The following is a 21636-nucleotide window of genomic DNA, read 5'->3' as shown; positions in this document are numbered from 1 at the left end:
TTTGAAAAGACTAAATAAGTGGAGTAAGGGTTTCTGCCAGAAAGTAGAGTAGTATAGATTTAAGACATGTTGAGAAGATCTACTAGAAATGAAACAAGATTAGGTAAAAACAGAACAAGATCATAGAATAAAGAACAGTCATGAATGACCAAGCCATAAATATTGCTATAATATAAATTTAAATGCATGGTTAAAAATCAGGTTAGAGTAGCTATGAAAGCTACTCAGCTGCATCATCATACAAAAAAAGGAAACTGCAACAAAAATAAATTAAAAGAGCTAATTTAGTAAATAATTCTAACCCAGTATTTAAATAGCCAGAAAAAAGAAGATTTTTTTTCTATTGGATATTGAAACAGAGAAATGAACCAGAGCAGAAAACAGAAGTAAAAACTGGGAAACAAGCAAGCATAATATATATATATATATTATATATATGGTTTAAGATAACTGAGAAAGGAAAGAACTATGACAGGCACTGGTGCAGTACAATAAGATGTTGATAGGCTGAGAACAGAGCTTGTGAAAGTAAAACAAACAATTGGCAACAGCAGTTTGTGAAGCAACTAAATGTGTTCAAAATTCAGAAAAGAAATATTCTGTTAAATAAACCAACCATGGATGAGTTGAAGACAAGTGTAAGGAAAAAGATATAAATATTAGTCTATTGACAGAAAAGCATGACAGCGGAGTAAGGCAGATTAGAAGAATGTTCAAACAAACCAATAGGAAGGCAAGCAGGTTTCTGCAGACTCTTAGAAGATGCAGGTTGGAAATAGGGTGACTCAGGGACAAACAGTTTAATGTCACAGGGTAATCAAAATGGATAATATTAATTACATTGCTTCAGTATTTACCAGGGAGACTGTTCAGGTGTATGAAATCAGACAACTAAATTAGGAATGATTAACTGCATTTAAAAAGGATATAAGCACCGTCACTACCTTAACAGGAAATCCCAGGTTCAACATCCCCTTCACATTTTCAGCACAGGAAATCAAGGCTGACACTGCAGCATCATAGGTGTTGAATCAGTATAGTAAATTATAAAGTGCTGAACTTTTGGATAAACTAATCATTGGCCCAGTCTATTCTCAAGCAGACAAAGATTGTGTATGACTATTTCAAACAAATGATCGTTCAAAGTAGTGTCCAGGCCAATCAACAGCACAAAAAACAGATAACTTGCTCATTATCACATTTACAGGAATTGGGTGCTTTACTTCTTAGATTAGATGACTTAGTGTGGAAACAGGCCCTCCGAAGAGCAATGCACCCAGACCCATTCCCTAACATTTACCCCTTCACCTAACTCTACAGGCAATTTAGCATGGCCAATTCACCTAACCTTCATATTTTTGGACTGTGGGAGAAAACACACGCAGACACGGGGAGAATGTGCAAACTCCACACAGACAGTTGCCTGAGGCGGGAATTGAACCCGGGTCTCTAGCGCAGTGAGGCTGCAGTGCTAACCACTGTGCCACCGTGTCGCCCACTTCCTACAATTATCACATTTTAAAAAGTATTTGACTGTGAAAGGTACTACGTAAATGCAGTTTCTCTTTTGATTGGTCTCAAAATCCACATTGATTAATTATCATAATTAAAGCCCAAACCCCTGGTTATCTGAACTACCATAAATCAGGTTTAGCCAAAAAATTAAAAACAGATTGTACTCTACATCTACCAGAATTGGTTACACATTTTCTCCACTCAAGAAATATTCATCTGCATTCAACTGGTAACATAGTTAGGTACAATGTTCATTCACACAAAAAGATTCAAAAACACAACTGCTATCCTGACATGTTTCAAAAGCAAAACTACTCTATTCATATCATGCATATCCTCAAGTAGCACAATACTTTTTCATTCAAGGGTGGGAACACTGTTGATTAAGGATGAGTATTAATTGCTGGCCCCAGTTTCCCTTGGTCCATTCTGTTTACTAGCACATTTCAATGTTTACAATTTGAGAAGATTTGTAGCCCAGGCTGTAAGTTTGCGTGCTGACCTTGAACATAGAATGCAGAATAATAACAGCGCAGCACAGGCCCTCAACATTGCACCCAACTGTGAAACCAACTGTGAAACCAATTTAAAGACCACCTAACCTACAGTATTCAGTTATGATCTATATATGTTTATCCAATGGCCATTTAAATGCCCTTAACGTTGGTGATTTGTTCAAACTTTGTCACCATGCTAGGTTAACAGTGAGCCTCTGTTGAAGTGCTGTGTTCCGTCCCACTGTGTGTCTTGATCTGTTGTGTTTGTGGTGGGCAACTCACTTCTGGTTCTTTGAGAGATAGGCAAATGGGGTCCAAATCGGTGTTTGTTGATGGAGTTCCAGTTTGAACGCCAGGCCTCTACGAATTCCCGTGCTAGTCTTTGTTTAGCCTGCCCAGGATAGATGTAATGTCCCAGTCGAACTGGGGGTCCCTCAGTCTATGTGCAAGGATACTAGTTATTGTTGGTTGTGATTCATCAAGAGCTGTTTCAGTGTGTTGGCAGGATTGCAGACTACCATAATGCCAAGGGGCCGGAGTAGTCTGGTCATCAGCTCAGAGATTTCTTCGATGTATAGTAGTGTGGCTCGAGTTCCTAGGCATGTCTTCTTGTTTGCATTTGTTGAGAGAGAAACTGGACTGTGCTTATCAGATACCCATTGTTCTTGAATAAGCTGTATAGGTGTTTTCCTTCAGCTTCAGTTCCTGGGTGCTGCAATGTGTTGTGCTTCGTTTAAATAACACCCTGATGCAGCTCTGTTTGAGTGTTGGGATGATTACTCCTGTAGTTGAGAATCCGATCTGTGTTACTTTCCTGTAGATGCTGGTCTGCGGTGCTCCATTGACATGTTTTTTTCCCCTATAGTGACATCTAGGAAGGGGAATCTGCTGTTCTCCTCATGTTAACTTTATACCAGTAATGATGTTGTTTGTGTTTGTGGGTTTCTCACTTGTTCGGTTTTGTGGTGACAAAGATGTCATCCATATAGCAGAACCAAAACTTGGGCTGGATATTGGGAGAGTTGTTCATTCCAACATCTGCGTAACTGCTTCTGCCAAGAATCCTGATATTGGTGGAGTTGGTGCTGTCTGATGTTTGTCCTTGGTTCATCTAGTATTGCCACCAGCATTTCTTTGGCCAGGGTGATGTCTGTTGATGGGAATAAGGCCATCATGAAGGAAACCATGATCTAGTCATCCTCTACCTTTGTGTCTTTGACATTCAAGAATTCCTGGATGGAATGCTTAGAGAGTCTTCTACTAGGTGTTTCAGTTTGCATTGAAGGTACTTTGCTAGGTCTGTATGCCAGTGTGCCAGAAAGTGAGACAATAGTCTGAGGGGGGCCCCTGGTTTGTGTACCTTTGATAATCTGTAGAAACAGTGTGTTGGATCCTTCAGGTCTCATTCTTTGGGAGGTCTGTCTTGTTAATTTCACCTGCCTTGAAGTTTCTTCAGTATAGCTGTAATACGGGTTTCTAGCTGTGAAGTCAGGTCCATTGCCACTGTTGGTTGGTGTCGGTATCTACAAATAGTGTTTGCTTTTTCAACGTATTGTGTTCTGTTCAGGATGATAGTCATGTGCCCTTTGCTGACAGGATTACAATATTTCCAACTCCTTCCAGGGCTTTCCTTTCCAGTGTGTTGAGGGTGTATCTTTTTTCTTTCTGCTTAGTGTACGTCCTACCGTCTATCTGTCTGATGGCCTGCGGATTTCTTCAGTAATCCGTGTTGTCTTTCAGAATTGATTCCAGTGCTGCTAGCCAAGTCCTTTTTGTCCACGTCCCTGCAGTCAAGTTCTTCCCTTGAACTAGGACAGCTTCCCCCCCCCCAATACTATGTCTGAGAATGGTCAGTCTGACAGGTTCTTTACCCAAGCGCCTGAATTGTCTGTTATTGCTGTGTGAGCTTAACCAGTTTTTTTCTTGATCTTGGTCCACTTTAGTTTGGATGGCTCATTCTAGGGTACTTGTCCATTCCTAGTCAGTCACATTGATGTACAGAGTTTTTTGGTGTCATCCTGAACAGACTACATTGAAAATGCAAATACTACCATCCAGACTAACGAAGGAACTTCACCATAAGCTAATATACCTAGAATACTCACACTTCTCCACCTAGGAATTCCTAAACGTCAAAGACATCAAGGTAGAGGATGGCAAGGTTATGGTTTCCTTTGATGTGACGGCCCTATTCACATCAATAAACATCACTCTGGCCAAAGAAACACTGGCCACACTACTAGATGAATCAAGTACATAAACATCAAGTTCATTACCAATATCAGGATTCTTGGCAGAAGCAGTTATGCAGAGGTTGGAACAAGCAGCCCTCCTTGTGATCCAGCCCAAGCTTTGAGACCACAATGTAGATGATGCCTTTGTCATCACAGAATGGAACGAATTAGAAGAAACCCACAAACATCCTTAGTGGTATAAAGTTCACAAAAGATGAAGACAACAACAGACTCCTTCCTACATGTCATTTTGGAACAGAAAGCCAATGGAAAGCTGCAGACCAGTGTCTACAGGAAAGTGACACAAAGATCAGATCCTCAACTACAGGTGCAATCATCCCAATACCCAAAATGGAACTGCATCAGGACATTTAAATAAGCCACAACACTGCAGCACCCAGGAACTATGAGAAGTTGAAAAACAGCTATACAAACGTATTCAAGAACAGTAGATACCAGATAAGCACAGTCTGCTGATTCTTACAAAGCTAAAAAGATGACAACATGCCAGAGACTCGAGCCGCACTACCATACATTAAAGACATCAGAGAGGACGACCAGACTACTCCACCCCTTGGCATCATGGTAGCCCACAAACCTACCAACACAAACAGCTGATGAATCTCTGGGACCTTGTACCAACTACCAGCAGAACAAACATCATATACAAAACACCCTGCAAGAACAGCAACAAACATTGCATTGGACAGACTGGCAGGAAACGAGCCACCAAAAGACAACGGTCACTAGTATCCTTACACACAAACGATGAGGGACACGAGTTTGACTGGGACAATACATCCACCCTGGAACAGGCTAAACAAAGACTCTCATGGGAATTCCTAGAGGCCTGGCATTCAAACCAGAACTCCATCAAACACACATCGATTTGGACCCCATTTATCAACTTCTCACAACAAAAACCGACCAGGTCAAGACAAATAGAAAGTGGGACAGAACACCAGCAGTGATCAAGCTCACTGATATTACCTAGCATGGTGATGAAACGTCCGAGAACAAATCTTCCAGCTCAGCGAGCAAACTTACAGCCTGAACATTTCAGGTGGCAATTAGAAGTAAACCGCAATGGATCTGGCATCACAAGTGCACCATACCAATTAATGATACCTTTGCAGTGGCAGTATTGTAGCCAATGAGGTTTAACAAAAGGTACAGTTATTCCTCATTAAAACATCTTCCAATTTCTTGTGGCGCAGGGGTAGTGTCCCTACCCTGGACCCAGAAGCCAAAGTTCAAGTGGTAGAATATCATCTCTGATGAAGTTGATTAGAAAAATAGGTTAAATAAAAACAGATTCTACTGGTCCAGATAGATATTTATGCTTTAAAAAAATATTCATTCATCCTCACTGCAAACATCTAAGCCTGTGAAAATATCGTGTAATGAGTTTAACACACTATCATTTTCCACAAAAAAATGGAAACAAGTAAATTTTGCAACTTGTATCGGAATATCTTAATGCAAAGCATACCTTTCTCTTGGTGGTTTTACATTGTATAATTAAGCATACATTTTCAACATGGCTCTAAAATTTTTAAAAATCCACAAGTTGATATGTCTTGCTGCAAAAGAATGACTTGAGAATCATTCATTTTCAGATACAACTTTTACTTCCAGAAATTTAAAAGAAGTGGTAAATACAAAAATAAACACCTGGATAAGAATTCAGTAGGCATCTCATGTGAATGCAATTCAAACAAGCTTGAAATTAATTAAAAGCTAATGAAAGTTTAAACTACAGGAATGGAAGTGTTAAAGCAACAAACAGTATGTACCATAGAATACCAGACATACAAACTGAAGTAGTCAGAATGTTCTTCTCTTTAGGTGTCTGGGTTTAGTTTGCTGTAGCTCACCAAGTTGAGCATGCCAACAGGAGTTGCTGTTTGACTCACTGATCTCCATCCCGAATTGTTTTCGGAACAGGAGTTCAATGCTAGTCATATATGCATGGATGAAATATCAAATCATTCACCATGCACATGACAGGTGAGTTTGAAGTTCAGTTTGGAATTCACGAGGGAGAAAGAAACTGGAAAATTTGCCTACTTCAAAAAGATAGGGGAAGAAATCTACAACGGTCCTTCTAGAGACTTAGAGCAAAAAGCCAGAGTTAGCTTGAGAAGCTAAAAGAGGAGGGTATCGGATCGCAACCAGAACAAGGGACTATTGAGGTCTCAAAATTGGAAGGGTGCTTAGCAAAAAAACTAATAAGTCCCCTAAAATCTTACCTCAGGAGAAGGTGTGCACATTCTGGGCAGTAGTGCCATGCCTTTAGTTGGTCCCGAAAAGTAGTGAGTGAACTTGTACAAGTTTTTAATGTTATGATTCCAATTAATGTTAATACAACAAGTCAGATCCTAGTATGAACCAAGCTTCGTAGATCCCAAGTGTTTTTTTTAAATGAAACCAATTGTTTAAAGTAAACTCAGTCTCTTGGAAGTCAGTTAATGAAAACAAAGAACAAAACATTTATTGAACAAGAACGTGAGCCATATTACATTAGACAATCTTCCTTCCCACCTATCCACCCTACCCTATCACAATTACCCTCTACCTGCATCCATGTAGAATACTGCCTTCCCAGCTACCTTTTCCCCCAGCCCAACCCCCTATTATCTCAGCCCCTTCCCCCTCCACATTCCTGATGAAGGGCTCATGCCCGAAACATCAACTCTCCTGCTCGTAGGATGCCTTTTGACCTGCTGTACTTTTTCAGCACCACACTTTGCAACCCAGGAAAGCTTTATAATTAAGTCCACACTAAGGCGTCTTTTTTAGGCCTGCCAAGCTGCAACAGGTTTCCTCCCAGTAAATTTTGCCACATTTACAGGATGCATTTTCTTCAGTTCACTTCACTCCAGGATTCCCGGATCAAACTGAATATAGTGAGTTTTAGTTTACAATCATCAGATTAAAAAAAGTATAAGTTATTGACTGACTCACTCCTTTATGAATTTGTCTGTCTCCCCTGGGTACCTGATGCAAGCCAACAGTACAGGTTTCTTTCATACACTAAACTAATTTCATGAAATCTAACACCTTCCTCTTCAAAGATTGCAAAACAATTTAAATGCAAAGAAACATGCTTCCAAACAAAAACATACCTCCAATCATCTCAGCACAAAGCTCACAAATAAAACAAACTATGTCGCCCTTAACATACAAAATACAAACTGAACTTCAAACTATATATTGCTCATATTAGGAAGAGAAGGAAAGGAACTCCAGGGTAGTAGGTAGAAAGAGATTCTAGAATAAGATTTCATAAAATTGTTAACTTTGCTTGTTTTGTTGAATTCGACAGTTTTGTCAAAACAATTTAATACTTTTAAACGAGAATTATGCAGCTAATTTCTATTTAAATGCTAAACAGCCACTTCTAGTATTCGAGCAGTCTACATGGAACATAGAACATTGCAGCACAGTACAGGCCCTTTGGCCTTTGACGTTGTGCCGACCTGTGGAACCAATTTGAAGCCCACCTGTCCTACACTATTCCATTTTCATCCATATATCTATCCAATGACCGTTTAAGTACCCCTAACGTTGGCAAGTCTACTACTGTTGCAGGCAGTGCATTCAATGCCCCGAGTAAAAAAAAACTACCTCTGGTGTCTGTCCTATAGTTTTAAATTGAGGGGTGATAGATATGTTCTCTTGTGCTAGCCATACCATCCAAGGAAGACATTCTCACTGTCCACCCTATCTAAACTTGGTTACCTTTTATGTCTCAATTAAGTCACCTCTCAACCTAACGGAAACAGCCTCAGTACAGGCCTTTCCTGATAAGGCCTTCCCTCAATACCAGGCAACTTCCTAGAAAATCGCCTTTGAACCCTTTCCAAAGCTTCCATGTCCTTCCTATAATGCGGCGACCAGAATTGGACACAATACTCCAAGTGCGGCCGCATTAGAGTTTTGTACAGCGGCAACTTGACCTTATGGCTCTGAGACTCAATCCCTCTACCAGTAAAAGCTAACACCGCATGCCTTCTTAACCCTATCAACCTGGGTGGCAACTTTCAGGGATCTATGTACCTGGACACAGATCTCTCTGCTCATTTACACTGCCAAGAATCTCTCAGTTAGCCCAATACTCTTCATTCCTGTGGCTCCTTCCAAAGTGAATCACGTCTCACTTTTCTGCATTAAACTCCATTTGTCACCTCAGCCCAGCTCTGCAGCTTCTCTCTGTCCTTCTAACATCAACATCCTTCAGCACTATCCACAACTCCACAGACCTCCACAAATCCACCTTTCTACACCCTCATCCAGGTCATTTATAAAAACGACCAACAGCAGTGGCCCCAAAACAGATCCTTGTGGTACACCACTAGTAACCGAACTCCACGATGAACATTTCCCATCAATCACCAGTTGACTTTCAGTTAGCCAAGTTCTGATTTCTAGTACCCTGGGATGTATTGCATCAGAATCAGGGGACTTTGTATATCTTTAGGCCCATTAGCTTGCCCAATACTACCTCTGTAGCCAGATCCATTTTAAGTCTTTCCCCTCTCACATTAAAGCCATGCTCTCTAGTTTTGACTCCCCGACCCCAGGGAGTGGCTATTCAGTCTATCCACGTCCCTCATGATTTTATAAACCTCTACAACACCATCCCTCAACTGACTCCAGAGAAAACAGCCCCAGCCTATTCAGCCTCTCCCTATAAATAGTTTAAGCCCTCCAACCCTGGCAACATCCTCATAAATCTTTTCTGAACCCTTTCAAGTTTCACAACATCCTTCCTAAGCAGGGACACCAGAACTGAATGCAGTATTTCAAAAGTGGTTCAACCAATGTCCTGTACAGCTGCAACATGATCTCAAACTCCTATACTCATTGCACTGACCAATAAAGGCAAGCATAGCCAGGAGTGAAGGATTTCAGCTATAGGGAGAGGTTGAATAGACGGAGCATCGGATGCTGAGGGGTGACCTTATAGAGATTTACAAAATCATGAGGGGCATAGATAGGATAAATATACAAGGTCTTTTGCCTGGGATAGGGGAGTCCAGAACTAGAGGGCATAGGTTTAGGACGAGAGTGAGAATGTGTATAGGACATAAGCAGATAAGGAAAGAGTTAAAGTTCTGAGTTTTGTGAAGGCAGGGAAAGATTTAAAGTTTTGAGTTTGTGAAACAAGAGGCACATCTAAGCATGACTCAGATCAGATAAGAACATACAGTTGACAACGGGGTGCTGGAGGCAAGGGCAATGGGTTAACAAGGTGGAAAAGCAGTCATTATGTAGAGCAATTTAACAATATTGAAAGCATTCAGTATGCAAGGTCAGCTAACAAGGGGAAAAGTATCCATTGTATAAGTCCAGTTAACAAAGTTAAGAACCCACCATTATACAACAGTAAAGGGCTTGTCCTCTACGATCAACGAGTATCGATATTAACGGTCACCCAATTAATACATATGTTGCCTTATCTGGATGCTCCTACCTGTAAAATAATTATAATTCATTGAGAAGCTGTTGTTCGAGAGAAGACCATGAACTCATGTCCCTGTGCACATGGGCAATCGTTTTCTCTCTCTCTCTCTCTCTCTCTCTCTCTCTCCCTCCCCCCCCCAGGGCCTGAATAAAGGAAAGTAAAACAACTGTGTCTCCAAGCATTTTGCTTCGACTGAAGGGGTACGGGACGACAAGAGGGGAAAAATATAGAAGAGACCTAAGGGGAAAGTTTTTCATGCAGAGGGTGTCACATGTATGGAATGAGCTGCCAGAGAAAGTGATAGAGGTTAGTACAATTGCAACATTTAAAAGGCATCTGGATGAGTACATGAATAGCAAGAGTTTGGGGGCGATATGGGCTGGGTGCTAGCAGGTGGGACTAGATTAGGTTGGGCTATCAGGTCGGCATGGATGAGTTGGAGCAAAGGGTCTGTTCCATGCTGTATATCTCTATATCAAATGCCTTCACCGTCTACCTGGGACTCCATTTTCAAGGAACTAAGACTTTGGAATGCAGGTTCACTGTTCAGTAACACACTCCAGGACCTTACCATAAATTCCATCTGCCACCCCTCAGCCCAGCTGATCAAGATCTCACTGCACCTTCTTTGCTGTCCACACCGCCTCCAATTTTGGTGTCACGTACAAATTTACTAACTATGCCTCCTATGCTCACATCCAAATCATTTGTATAAAATGACAAAAAGCAGTGGACCCAGCACCAATTCTTATAGCACACTAGTCACAAACCTCCAGTCTGAAAAGCAACCCTCCACCACTACCCTGTCATTTTGAGCCAGTTCGTATCCAAATCGCTTGTTCTCCCTGCATACCCTGTGACCTACCTTGCTAACCAGTCTACCATGAGGAACTTTGGCAAACATCTTGCTGAAGTCCATAATTGATCGCTTCCTCTGCTCTGCACTCAGTGCTCTTCATTATTTCAAATAACTCAATCAAGTCAGACAATTTCAAATTCACAAAGCCATGTTGACCATCCCTAATCAGTCCTCCACTACTCAAATGTCTCACTATACTGTATATGTTTTGCTCCCCGTCTACCTTAACCAACCCCTTCATCCCAATGTAGGGCCTTTAGCGGAAGACAGTTTTACCCTCCATCTGTATTTTAAATTAAACCATGCTGTGATTGCTCCCAACAGGATTCCTAACTGTGAGATCATTAATTATTCCTGTCTCATTACACAGGACCAGTTTTAGAATAGCTTGCTCCCTTATGGGTTGCATTACAGATTGTTCAAGAAAACTATCACAGATACATTCTATGAACTCCTCTTCAAGGCTTCCATGATCGACTTTGTTTAACTGATCAATGTAGATTAAAATTCCTGCAATTGCCATACCATTTTTACATGCAGTTTTTGTTTATTGCCTGCTATTATTTGGTGGCCAAGAGACAGTGACGTTTTCCCCTATTGCTAATTTCCACCCACACTGAATCAAATTTTTCTCCACAGAATCTACATGTCTCACTACTGCACTAATGTCATCCTTAAATATTAGAGTTACACCACCTCCCTTTCCTTTCTGGCTATCCTTCCAAATAGTCTGATATCCCCACATATTTAAATTCCAGTCATAACCACCCTGCAACAGTCAGTAAATCATATCCATGAGTGATGACTTGTGCCATCAACTCTTACCTTGTTTTGAATGCGTTCAGGTAAGGTGCCCTTATGGCAGATTTTATAAATTTGAATCCTAAAACCTCCACCAGAAGAACTTTTGTTTAAAAGCCATTCTCTCTGTCACAATCTGATTTCCACTCATCTGGGTGGAAAGCAAGCAGCTGAGCAGTGTAGCACTATTTGATTCTGTTTTCCCTTAAGCCCTCACCCACTTTAGTTAGTGGCACAAGCTTTCAAACAGATGCAATACTTATTCAGAATAAGTTTGAATAGGGAACAGGACTATGATTTGTTTAAACAAATCATTCATATTTTCAATCTAACCTCGGCTATAGTCTATTACACATTAAAAAATAGTTTATCTTTCATGAAAAGATTAATGATAAAAACGGAAAGTTACTAGTGTTCAATGCTTTTCACGAACTACACAAATCAAAATGGAAAAAATAAGGAGTGGAGATCTGAGTCAAAGAAAGTGTAGCGCTGGAAAAGCACAGCCAGTCAGGCAGCATCATGAGCAGGATTCCTGATGAAGAGCTTACACTCAAAACATTTGACCCCCCGCTGATCGGCTGTGTTTGTCCTGCAACTCACTTTTTAAAAATCAAAATAGGCCAATCACTGTTCAGAAATCTTATTTGAGGGAAAATTGAGAATATACTGTGAAAAGCACCCAGTTGTTACAATTTTCTGTTTATGCCTCCCAAGAAAATTCATACAGCAAATTTACAATTTTACTAGACACAGAAGCCAATAACAGATGCTGTTAAATACAGAAAAAGCTATACTTCCAAATTTCAAATGGAACAGTTCAATGTTCTGCTGAGTTGTCAGAAGTCACACAACATCAGGTTATATAGCCCAACAAGTTTATTTGAAATCCTGGAATGGAGAATAGGTCGTACGAGGATAGGTTGAGAGTGCTAGGCCTTTTCTCGTTGGAACGGCGAAGGATGAGGGGTGACTTGATAGAGGTTTATAAGATGATCAGAGGAATAGATAGAGTAGACAGCCAGAAACTTTTTCCCCGGGTACAACAGAGAGTTACAAGGGGACATAAATTTAAGGTAAAGGGTGGAAGGTATAGGGGAGATGTCAGGAGTAGGTTCTTTACCCAGAGAGTGGTGGGGGCAAGGAATGCGCTGCCCGTGGGAGTGGTAGAGTCGGAATCATTGGCGACCTTTAAGCGGCATTTGGATAGGTACATGGATGGGTACTTAATCTAGGTTAGAAGTTCGGCACAACATCGTGGGCCGAAGGGCCTGTTCTGTGCTGTATTGTTCTATGTTCTATAAGCTTTCAGAGTGCTGCTCCTTCTTGGGAGGTGGTTTTGCAGTGAAGTCAAATAACTGAGTATTTGGTTTTTAAAACTTCTTTGCCCCTTAACATTAAATATACACAATCATTTCCTAAATGCTATTCTATCAGCTGCTTTTGCTAGTACCTTCCATTCAGTTGGGATTACAGAAACGTGGAAAACATCAGAACATTTCCAGAACTTTAAGCAGCTACTCTTCTCCCTCAGTGCACAACGGCACATGGAAAGTGGTGCAGGCTACTTAACTCAGACATTACCTCGATTCAATGAGTGATATTGGTTTAATTTCATAAATCCACTTTTGCCCCAATATACCTTGTTTTTAGAACTAGTTGAAGATAAAGTGGTCTAGTGTTTTATTGCTATTTTATAAACAAATTGAAAACTTCATTTCAGAGGATTTGTTTCCTAATTTCAATCCAGATAATCCTGGCTCTAACATTTTGACTAAATCCCTCATCCTCGACTCCCCAGCTAGTGATAATAGTTTCTTCCACAGTCAAGCTCAATATCACTTGACTGGTTGGCTTGGTCAGTCTATCAGATTATTATCTTCAGGACTAGATTTTAGTCAAAAGTTGTGTTTTTGAAGCTGGGATCCATCTGTGAAAGGGTAAAGATTATGTTGACTGGCTTAGGCAAGGTGAAAGGAGGTTTGTGAAGCACTCAAATTACCTGTTTCTGTTCAATAAACTCTAAAAATACTAGGTCCAGAAGGTAGGATGATAAATAGGGGAAGTTTGATTAAGATCTTAAAAAAGTTAAATTCAAAATGTAAAGTTAAGGAGATGTGAAAAGAATCTATGGTAGACAGAATTTCTCAATTGAATCCAAACTACAACACTTTGGAGACAATCACTGACATCCTGATCGCAAATTGTATAGCATCTTTAATGTAACTAATACCTGGATGTGTTTCACAAGCAAATTAAAAAAAGAAAGAAGACTGCAAGCCACATAGGGTGCTATTGGATAACTCAAAAGCCTGATTAAATATATTGGGCTAGAGATCTGACAGGAGGAAAGGGAATTAGGAGTTGGATAGATTGAAGGAGGAAGTCAAAATGCCAGAATTAGGGACCAGAGATGACTAAAAGTATAAAGAAACGAAGTTTCAAAAAAAAAAATGTGAATTTTAAAATTAACACACTATTTGACTGATAGCCAATGTCAGCACGCATAGTAGTGTTTGGGGTCAGTCAAGAGATTGAAAACTCGGTCATCCATAAGCCTGTGCTCTAAGAGCTGAAGACAAAGGTCAAGCCAGGAGTATGCCTGCAATAACAAACAGGATTTGGAGATGCCGGTGTTAAACTGGGATTTACAAAGTTAAAAATCACAACACCAGGTTATAGTCTAACAGGTTTAATTGGAGGTACACTTGCCTTCGGAGCGCCGCTCCTTCATCAGGTGGTTGTGGAGGACACAATTGTAAGACACAGAATTTATAGCAAAAAATTACAGTGTGATTTAACTGAAATTATACATTGAAAAATACCTTGTCTGTTGAGTCTTCATCTGTTCGAATACCATGATAGTTTCACTTCTTTCATGTGTAAATCACAAGAAACTTTCATTCTCAGGTTAACTGTAACAACTGGTGTTAGCGAGACAATATGTTGAAGGTGTTAGCCCCGTGTTCTCTGTCAATGCCATGATGTTTAGATTGATTCTAATCTCAAAAAAAATGAGATAAGAGTTTCACATGAATTCATGCAGTTTTTGAGCAAAGAACAATGTAACTCTGCAAGTACAAAATTCACCCCACAAGTATATATAGATAGATAGTGCAATGGTGGTCACCTGTAGTGTGACATGAACACAAGGACCCAGTTGAGGCCCTCCCTATGAATATGGAACTTAGCTATCAGCCTCTGCCTGGCCACTTTTCGCTGCTGCCTGTGCCGAAGTCCGCCTAGGAGGATGGTCACCCGAAGGTCGAATGTCCTGGACCGCTGAAGTATTCCCCAACTGGGAGGGAACACTCCTGTCTGTTGACTGTTGTGCAGTGCCCATTCATCCACTGCCGTAGCCTTTACTTGGTTTCCCCAGTGTTCCATGCCTCAGGGCATCCTTGCCTGCAACGTATAGGATAGACAATGTTGGCTGAGTCACATGAGTACCTGCCACATACATGGTAGGAGGTGTCCCCACGTGTAATGGTGGTATCCATGTCCACACTCTTGAAACGTCTTGCAGCGCCAACCGTGACAGGGTTGCATGGAGTTGTCCTGAAAGCCGGGCAGCTTGCTACGAACAATGATGATCTGTTTGAGGTTTGGTGGTTGTTTAAAGGCAAGCAGTGGAGGTGTGGGGAAGGTCTTGGCGAGGTAGTCATCCTCATTGATAATGTGTTGAAAGTCACAAAGAACATGGCGTCGTTTTTCAGCTCCTGGGAAGTACTGAACAACAAAGGGTACCCTGTCAGTTGCAGCACGTGTCTGTCTCCTGAGGAGGTCATTACGTTTCCTTGCTGTGGCACGTCGGAACTGGCGGTCGAGGAGTTAAGAACAGGGTATGATGCTCATGAGGGCATCCCTGAGTACTTCCAGGTGCGCGTCACGTTCCTCCTCATCTGAGCAGATCTGGTGTAAGCGTAAGGCTTGTCCATAGGAGATGGATATTTTAATATAATGTTTTGGATGGAAGCTGGAGAAGTGTAGCATTGTGAGGTTGTCTGAGGGTTTGCGGCAGAGTGTGGTGCTGAGGTGTCCATCATTGATGGAGATGCATGTGTCCAAGAATGAGACAGGTAGTCGAGAGTAGTCCATGGTGAGTTTGATGGTGGGATGAAACTTGTTGATATCACTGTATACTTTAATCAGTGACCCGCCCACCATGGGTCCTGAAGAAATGTCATCAACGTACTGGCGTATAATGTTGGTTGGAGATCCTGCGTAGAGAAGAAGTAGTCTTGTTCGAACCTGTGCATGAAGATGTTGGCAAATTGGGGTGCAAATGTGATCCCCATGGCTGTTCCATGTGTCTGGATGAAGAACTGGTTGTCAAAGATGAAGACATTGTGATAGAGGATAAAACGGATGAGTTGTAGGATGGTGTTTGGAGATTGGCAGTTGTTGATGTGAAGTACGGAGGCTATTGCCACATTCCCACCATTGCGGGGGATGATGATGTAGAATGCTGAAACATTTATTTTAACGAGGAATGTTCCCGGTTCAACTGGCCTGTGGATGCTGAGTTTCTGTAAGAAATCCGTGGTGTCGTGACAGAAACTGGGGATCCCCTGTACAATAGGTTTCAAGGTGCCTTCAACATAGCCGGAGAGATTCTCACACAGGGTCCCATTGCTTGACACGATGGGACGTCCTGGTGTGTTGTCTTTGTGTACCTTTGGAAGGCAGTAGAAGTCGCCTACACAAGAAGTGCGTGGGATGAGGGCGCGCAGGGAACTCTGAAGGACTGGATCCAAAGTCCTGATCAATGTATCTAATTCACAGGTGTGTTCTTTGGTCAGATTAGCTGGTAGTTGCTAGTAGTGTTACCAATTGTTCAGTTGTCGGTACACTTCTTGCAGTAATCTGTTCGATTCTGAATGACAATGGCTCCTCCTTTATCTGCTGGTTTGATGACAATGTTGTGATTGTTTTGAGAGCCTGGATGGCATTGCGTTGTGAACGGGTGATATTTTGCTCTACCTTGTGGGTACAGCTGATGAATCATGAATCTGTTTGAGCATACATGTCAAGCCCAGGGCAGCGGCCCTCCGGTGGGGTCCAAGTTGTCACCTTCTTTGGTCGCTCCTCTACAGTTCTCTGTGATGACTGTTCCAGTTCATCAGTGAGCTCATTGGGATCATTGCTGGCACCTTGAAAGAATTCCCGGAGTCTCATTTGTCTGATGAACTCCTCCGTGCCTGCTGCAAGAACCAACGGGTCCATTTTGGTGGTGGGGCAGAAGTTGAGACCCCAGCTCAGGACTTCAATCTCTTCCAGTCAAAGGGTGTGGTCCAATAAGTTGATAATAGATTTCCCCGCAGTGATAATGTTGTCTACGGTGGTGCCAGGGTGGGCTTTGCTATTACTGGTGAGAATACAAAGTTTCTCAAATTTTTTGTTCTTGGTGTGCATATAAGTGGTGTAGTTTCGTCGCCTTGTCCGTTTGGCAATGTCGCGTAGTTGTACTGCTGTATCCTGAGCTCAGGATGAGTGCGTGGACTCCATCTGAATTTCAAGGTTGTGGCGCCTGCTGTGGAGTTGGTGCACGAGATGATTGAGGAGTTTGCAAGAGGTGCGGCGGCAAAGTTTCTCTGCGTAGTCTGTGTTGTAGGTTGACTTGAGTGGGTTCATGATCCGTAATCCTTTTGGGATCTTTCCTGCTTGCCCGCATTTCTGTAGAAACTTGATGACTTTGTCGATATGTGCTATCTTCTTGGAGATCCTCTCCACTTTAAGCCGGCATTTAGTGGTGTCGATCGTAGTCATGTTTTGGAGATGTCAGTGTTGCTACAGTAGACAACATTATCACTGCAGGGAAGTCTATCCAGTCCTTCAAAGTTCCCTACACGCCCTCATCCCACGTACTTCTTGTGTAGGCGACTTCTACTGCCTTCCATGCACAGGTTCGAATAAGCCTTCTTCTCTACGCAGGATCTCCAACCAACATTATACACCAGGTACATTCGACATTTTCTTCCTCTGGATCCATGGTGGGCGGGTCACTGATAAACGTATACAGTGATATCAACAAGTTTCATCCCACCATCAAACTCACCATGGACTACTCTCGACTACCTGTCTCATTCTTGGACACGTGCATCCCCATCAAGGATGGACACCTTAGCACCACACTCTACCGCAAACCCACAGACAACCTCACAATGCTACACTTCTCCAGCTTCCATCCAAAACATATTAAAACAGCCATCTCCTATGGACAAGCCCTATGCATACACCAGATCTGCTCAGATGAGGAGGAATGTGACAGACACCTGGAAGTACTCAGGGATGCACGCATAAGAACGGGGTACGATGCTCAACTCATCGACCGCCAGTTTCGACGTGCCACAGCAGGGAACCGTAATGACCTCCTCAGGAGACAGACATGTGCTGCAACCAACAGGGTACCCTTTGTTGTTCAGTACTTCCCAGGAGCTGAAAAACGACGCCATGTTCTTTGTGAGCTGAACACATTATCAATGAGAATGAGCACCTCACCAAGACCTTCCCCACACCTCCACTGCTTGCCTTTAAACAACCGCCAAACCTCAAATAGATCATTATTCATAGCAAGCTGCCTGGCTTTCAGGACACTTCCATATAACAGTCACGGCAGGTGCTGCAAGACGTTTCATGAGTGTGGACATGGATACCACGATTACACGTGGGGACACCTCCCATCTTCGACTTGGCAGGTACTCATGTCATTCAGCTAATATTGTCTATCGTATACTTTGCAGGCATGGATGCCCTGAGGCATTGTACATTGGGGTAACTGAGCAAAGGCTACGGCAATGGATGAATGGGCACCGCACAACAATCAACAGACAGGAGTGTTCCCTCCCAGTTGGAGAACACTTCAGCGGTCCAGGACATTCAACCTCAGACCTTCGGGTGACCATCCTCCTAGGCTGTCTTCGGGACAGGCAGCAGCAAAAAGTGGCCGAGCAGAGGCTGATAGCTAAGTTCCATACCCATAGGGAGGGCCTCAATCAGGACCTTGGGTTCATGTCACACTACAGGTGACCACCATTGCACTATACACACACAGACTCTCTCTCACACACACCCACACTCTCACATGCACCCACTCACAGATTTAAGACACTCTACACTCACATACACACATATATACTCTCTCACACTCTCAACCCCCCCACAACCCAGACAGACACACATACACACACACAAAGACCCACATGCACACATACACACATTTTGTGGGGTGAATTTGTACCTGCAGAGTTACATTGTACTTTGCTCAAAAACTGTATGAATTCATGTAAAACTATTATCTCACTTTTTAGATTAGAATCAATCGAAACATCATGGCATAGACAGAGAACACAGGGAGCTAACACCTTCAACATATTGTCTAGCTAACGCCAATTGTTTTACAGTTAACCTGAGAATGCAACTTTTTTTAAAAAATTGTGATTTACACATGAAAATGAAACTATCATGGTATTCGAACAGATGAAAGACTCAACAGGCAATCAAGGTATTTTTCAATGTATAATTTCAGTTACATCACACTAAGTTTTTGCTATTATTTCTGTGTCCTCCACAACCACCTGATGAAGGAGCGGTGCTCCGAAAGCTAGTGTGCTTCCAATTAAACCTGTTGGACAATAACCTGTGCTGTGTGATTTTTAACTTTGTACAATAACAAAGATACATTGAGATATAAACATAGTTCTTAAGGTTAAAGGAATCAAAGCATTGGGGAGAAAGTGGGAACAGGGCCCTGAGTTGGATGATCAACCATTATTATACTGAATAGCACAGCATGCTCAAAAGGGATTAATTGTCTATTCCATCTCAGATTTTCTATGTTTCAACACCAACATCAGCTTATATACTGTTAAGAGTATGCAAATGAGTGTTCTTAGCAAGGGTATGGAAGAGTGTTCAGAAACATATGCTAGGGGAGTCCAGAACTAGAGGGCATAGGTTTAGGCCGAGAGGGGAAAGATATATAAAGGAAGGAGGTAAAAACAATGACTGCAGATGCTGGAAACTCTATAAAAATGAAGGACGCAAGGGACAATTTTTTTCCACATTGGGTGATGCATGTATGGACTAAGCTGCCAGAGGAAGTGGTGGAGGCTGGTACAATTACAACATTTAAAAGGCATCTGGATGGGTCTGTGGATAGGAAGGGTTTGGAGGGATATGGGTTAAGTGCTGGAAAATGGGACTAGATTAGGTTAGGATATCTGGTCAACATGGACTAGTTGGACTGAAGGGTCTGTTTCCATGCTGTACATCTCAATGACATCAAAATTGCAGTCAGCCAGGTTTATCTCAGTTGCCAGAGAGAGGAATGAAGTTGTTAACTAGGGAATGGAATTTGATACAGGAACAAAATAAGCCTTCCTAATATTTATGGTTCAAATCATTTTCTTTGTATCAAAATCCCTCAATTTCACAACGTCTGGCTGACAATTTAAGTTTTAACACTAACACAATCATACAACTGCAACAGACAAATATTTAAATAATATTTCAAACCTAGAGTCATACAGTATAGAAGAGGCCCTTCAGACCATTGTACCACCATACAAGATACGATCTACACTAGCCCCACTTTCCAGCACTAGGTCCATAAGCATGAAATGTGACCAAAGAGAACAATAAAAACTGCATCGAAACAGCTTTTAACCAACATTTCCCAATGGGGTAGAAAATATCCTCGAAAATGGTAGATAGGACCCGGCCCAACACCCGAGTGACACTGAATCACAGCTCCTTTCCTGTGATGGAACAGATACGGTGGGACTGTTCAAAGATGCGCACAGAGTATACGAACTGAGGGTAGGAAGGATAAATAAAGCATCGCGAGTGGTTAGGGCAAAACGCTGCACCATGAATGCTCGCGTTTGGCTGAACTGCTAAAATCCCTGGTCACACATTGAAGAGAAGCGGTAAGGAAGGGGAAGGTTTTCCCACACCCCTCGGGCTGCCCGGGGATGGGGAGGATGGGGGAGGATGGGGGCGGGGGGATGGGGGTCTCCACAGCAGTTCCCTCCGACCACAGTAGTCTCCATTCGGCTGCTTGTTGTTTTCTCTCTACTAACGTCTTCCCACGCACCCCCCGCCGAAGTAGCAGCAACCCCGTTTTCAGACATTAGAAAGTACATTTCGTTTTCCTTACCCCACCCGACAGAACGAATACCGTTAAAGATTACCCATCACCCAGCGGCACCGACTCCGCCTGACACACTGCACTGGCAAACGACTCCGGGCTGCGCCTGCGCACCACTCCCTCGGGAGGTGTATGCGTAGAGGTTGGACGTAAGGAGCTCCCGAATGAAATCAAAGACCGTTAGGTTCAAGTGGACGTTCATTTGATTCAACTGCTCATCCTCTTTAACATTTAATATCCCGTCCATTCGAATCAAATATCCTAGTCATTAGATTTGGATATCCCACTGTTTAAAATTCAAATATCCCACCCGTTAAACTTCAACATTTCACCCGTTAGATTGTTGGATTCAAATATCCTGTCTGTTAAATATTGCAGCCATTAGGTTTAAATAGAGACATAGAATTGTACAGCACGGAAAGGGACCCTTCCGTCCAACTTGTCTATGCTGATCTAGTCCCAGCTACCAGCACCCGGCCTATACCCCTCCAAACCCCCCTGACCACTCCCCTTTCATTGTACAAGTGTTTGTTTTTAAACTTGAAAGCCTTTTCCCTGAGGCAGTATCTGTTTGCTATAATCAAATTGGACCTGAAACCCATCGAACACAAACTTTTTGGAACCTGTGCTTTTATGAAACCCTGAGAAAAAAAAGGGACAAGAAAGCATCATCACAGAATGTGTAAAAACCTGACAGATGGAGTATAATTTGGGAAAATGTGAAATTGTTTACTTTGGCAGAAGGAAAAACAAAGCAGTGTATTAATTAGATGGAGAATAACTACAGAATCTCGAGTTGCAAAGGGATCGACGTTCTAAATTGTGAGTCACTAAAAGTTTATGACTCACAGCTCACGTGTCTTCTCTAACAACAACTACAAATTTTTCTGAGTCACTCCTTGATCTTAGGAATCAAAGGGTGCTGTGCTAGCAGGAGACAAGGCCTATCCTGTGATGCAGCTGAGTGCTCATGGCAGGTAGGACATTGCATTGCTTGGTGCCATTCTCTTAAGTGCATGATGGACAGAATAAACAGCAGGTCTTACCAGTGTGAGTGTCTCACTGTTTTTCCAGGCAGCTCTTTGATACATATCAAACGCATAAAATTC

The 21636-nt window shown here is 42.2% G+C and overlaps 1 protein-coding gene across 12 annotated transcripts in view; it reads right to left on the bottom strand.

Annotated features, from left to right (window-relative positions):
• Nucleotides 1–20984, bottom strand: part of LOC122562047 (multiple PDZ domain protein) — a 368714-nt gene extending 347730 nt beyond the window's left edge. For 6 of the 12 annotated variants that reach the window (XM_043714497.1, XM_043714558.1, XM_043714540.1 and 3 more), the window contains exon 1: nucleotides 20537–20983. The gene's annotated coding sequence lies outside the window, so the exon portion shown is untranslated. Of the gene's footprint in view, nucleotides 1–20536 lie in introns of all 12 variants that reach the window. The other 6 variants (XM_043714532.1, XM_043714569.1, XM_043714586.1 and 3 more) reach the window with 3 other exon arrangements.
• Between the last annotated feature and the right edge of the window lie 652 nt (nucleotides 20985–21636).

Source organism: Chiloscyllium plagiosum, chromosome 2 (assembly GCF_004010195.1).
Source record: "Chiloscyllium plagiosum isolate BGI_BamShark_2017 chromosome 2, ASM401019v2, whole genome shotgun sequence".
Taxonomy (NCBI): Eukaryota; Metazoa; Chordata; class Chondrichthyes; order Orectolobiformes; family Hemiscylliidae; genus Chiloscyllium; species Chiloscyllium plagiosum.
The sequence above is the reverse complement of the archived record's forward strand: the minus strand, read 5'-3'. Positions and strand labels throughout refer to the sequence as shown.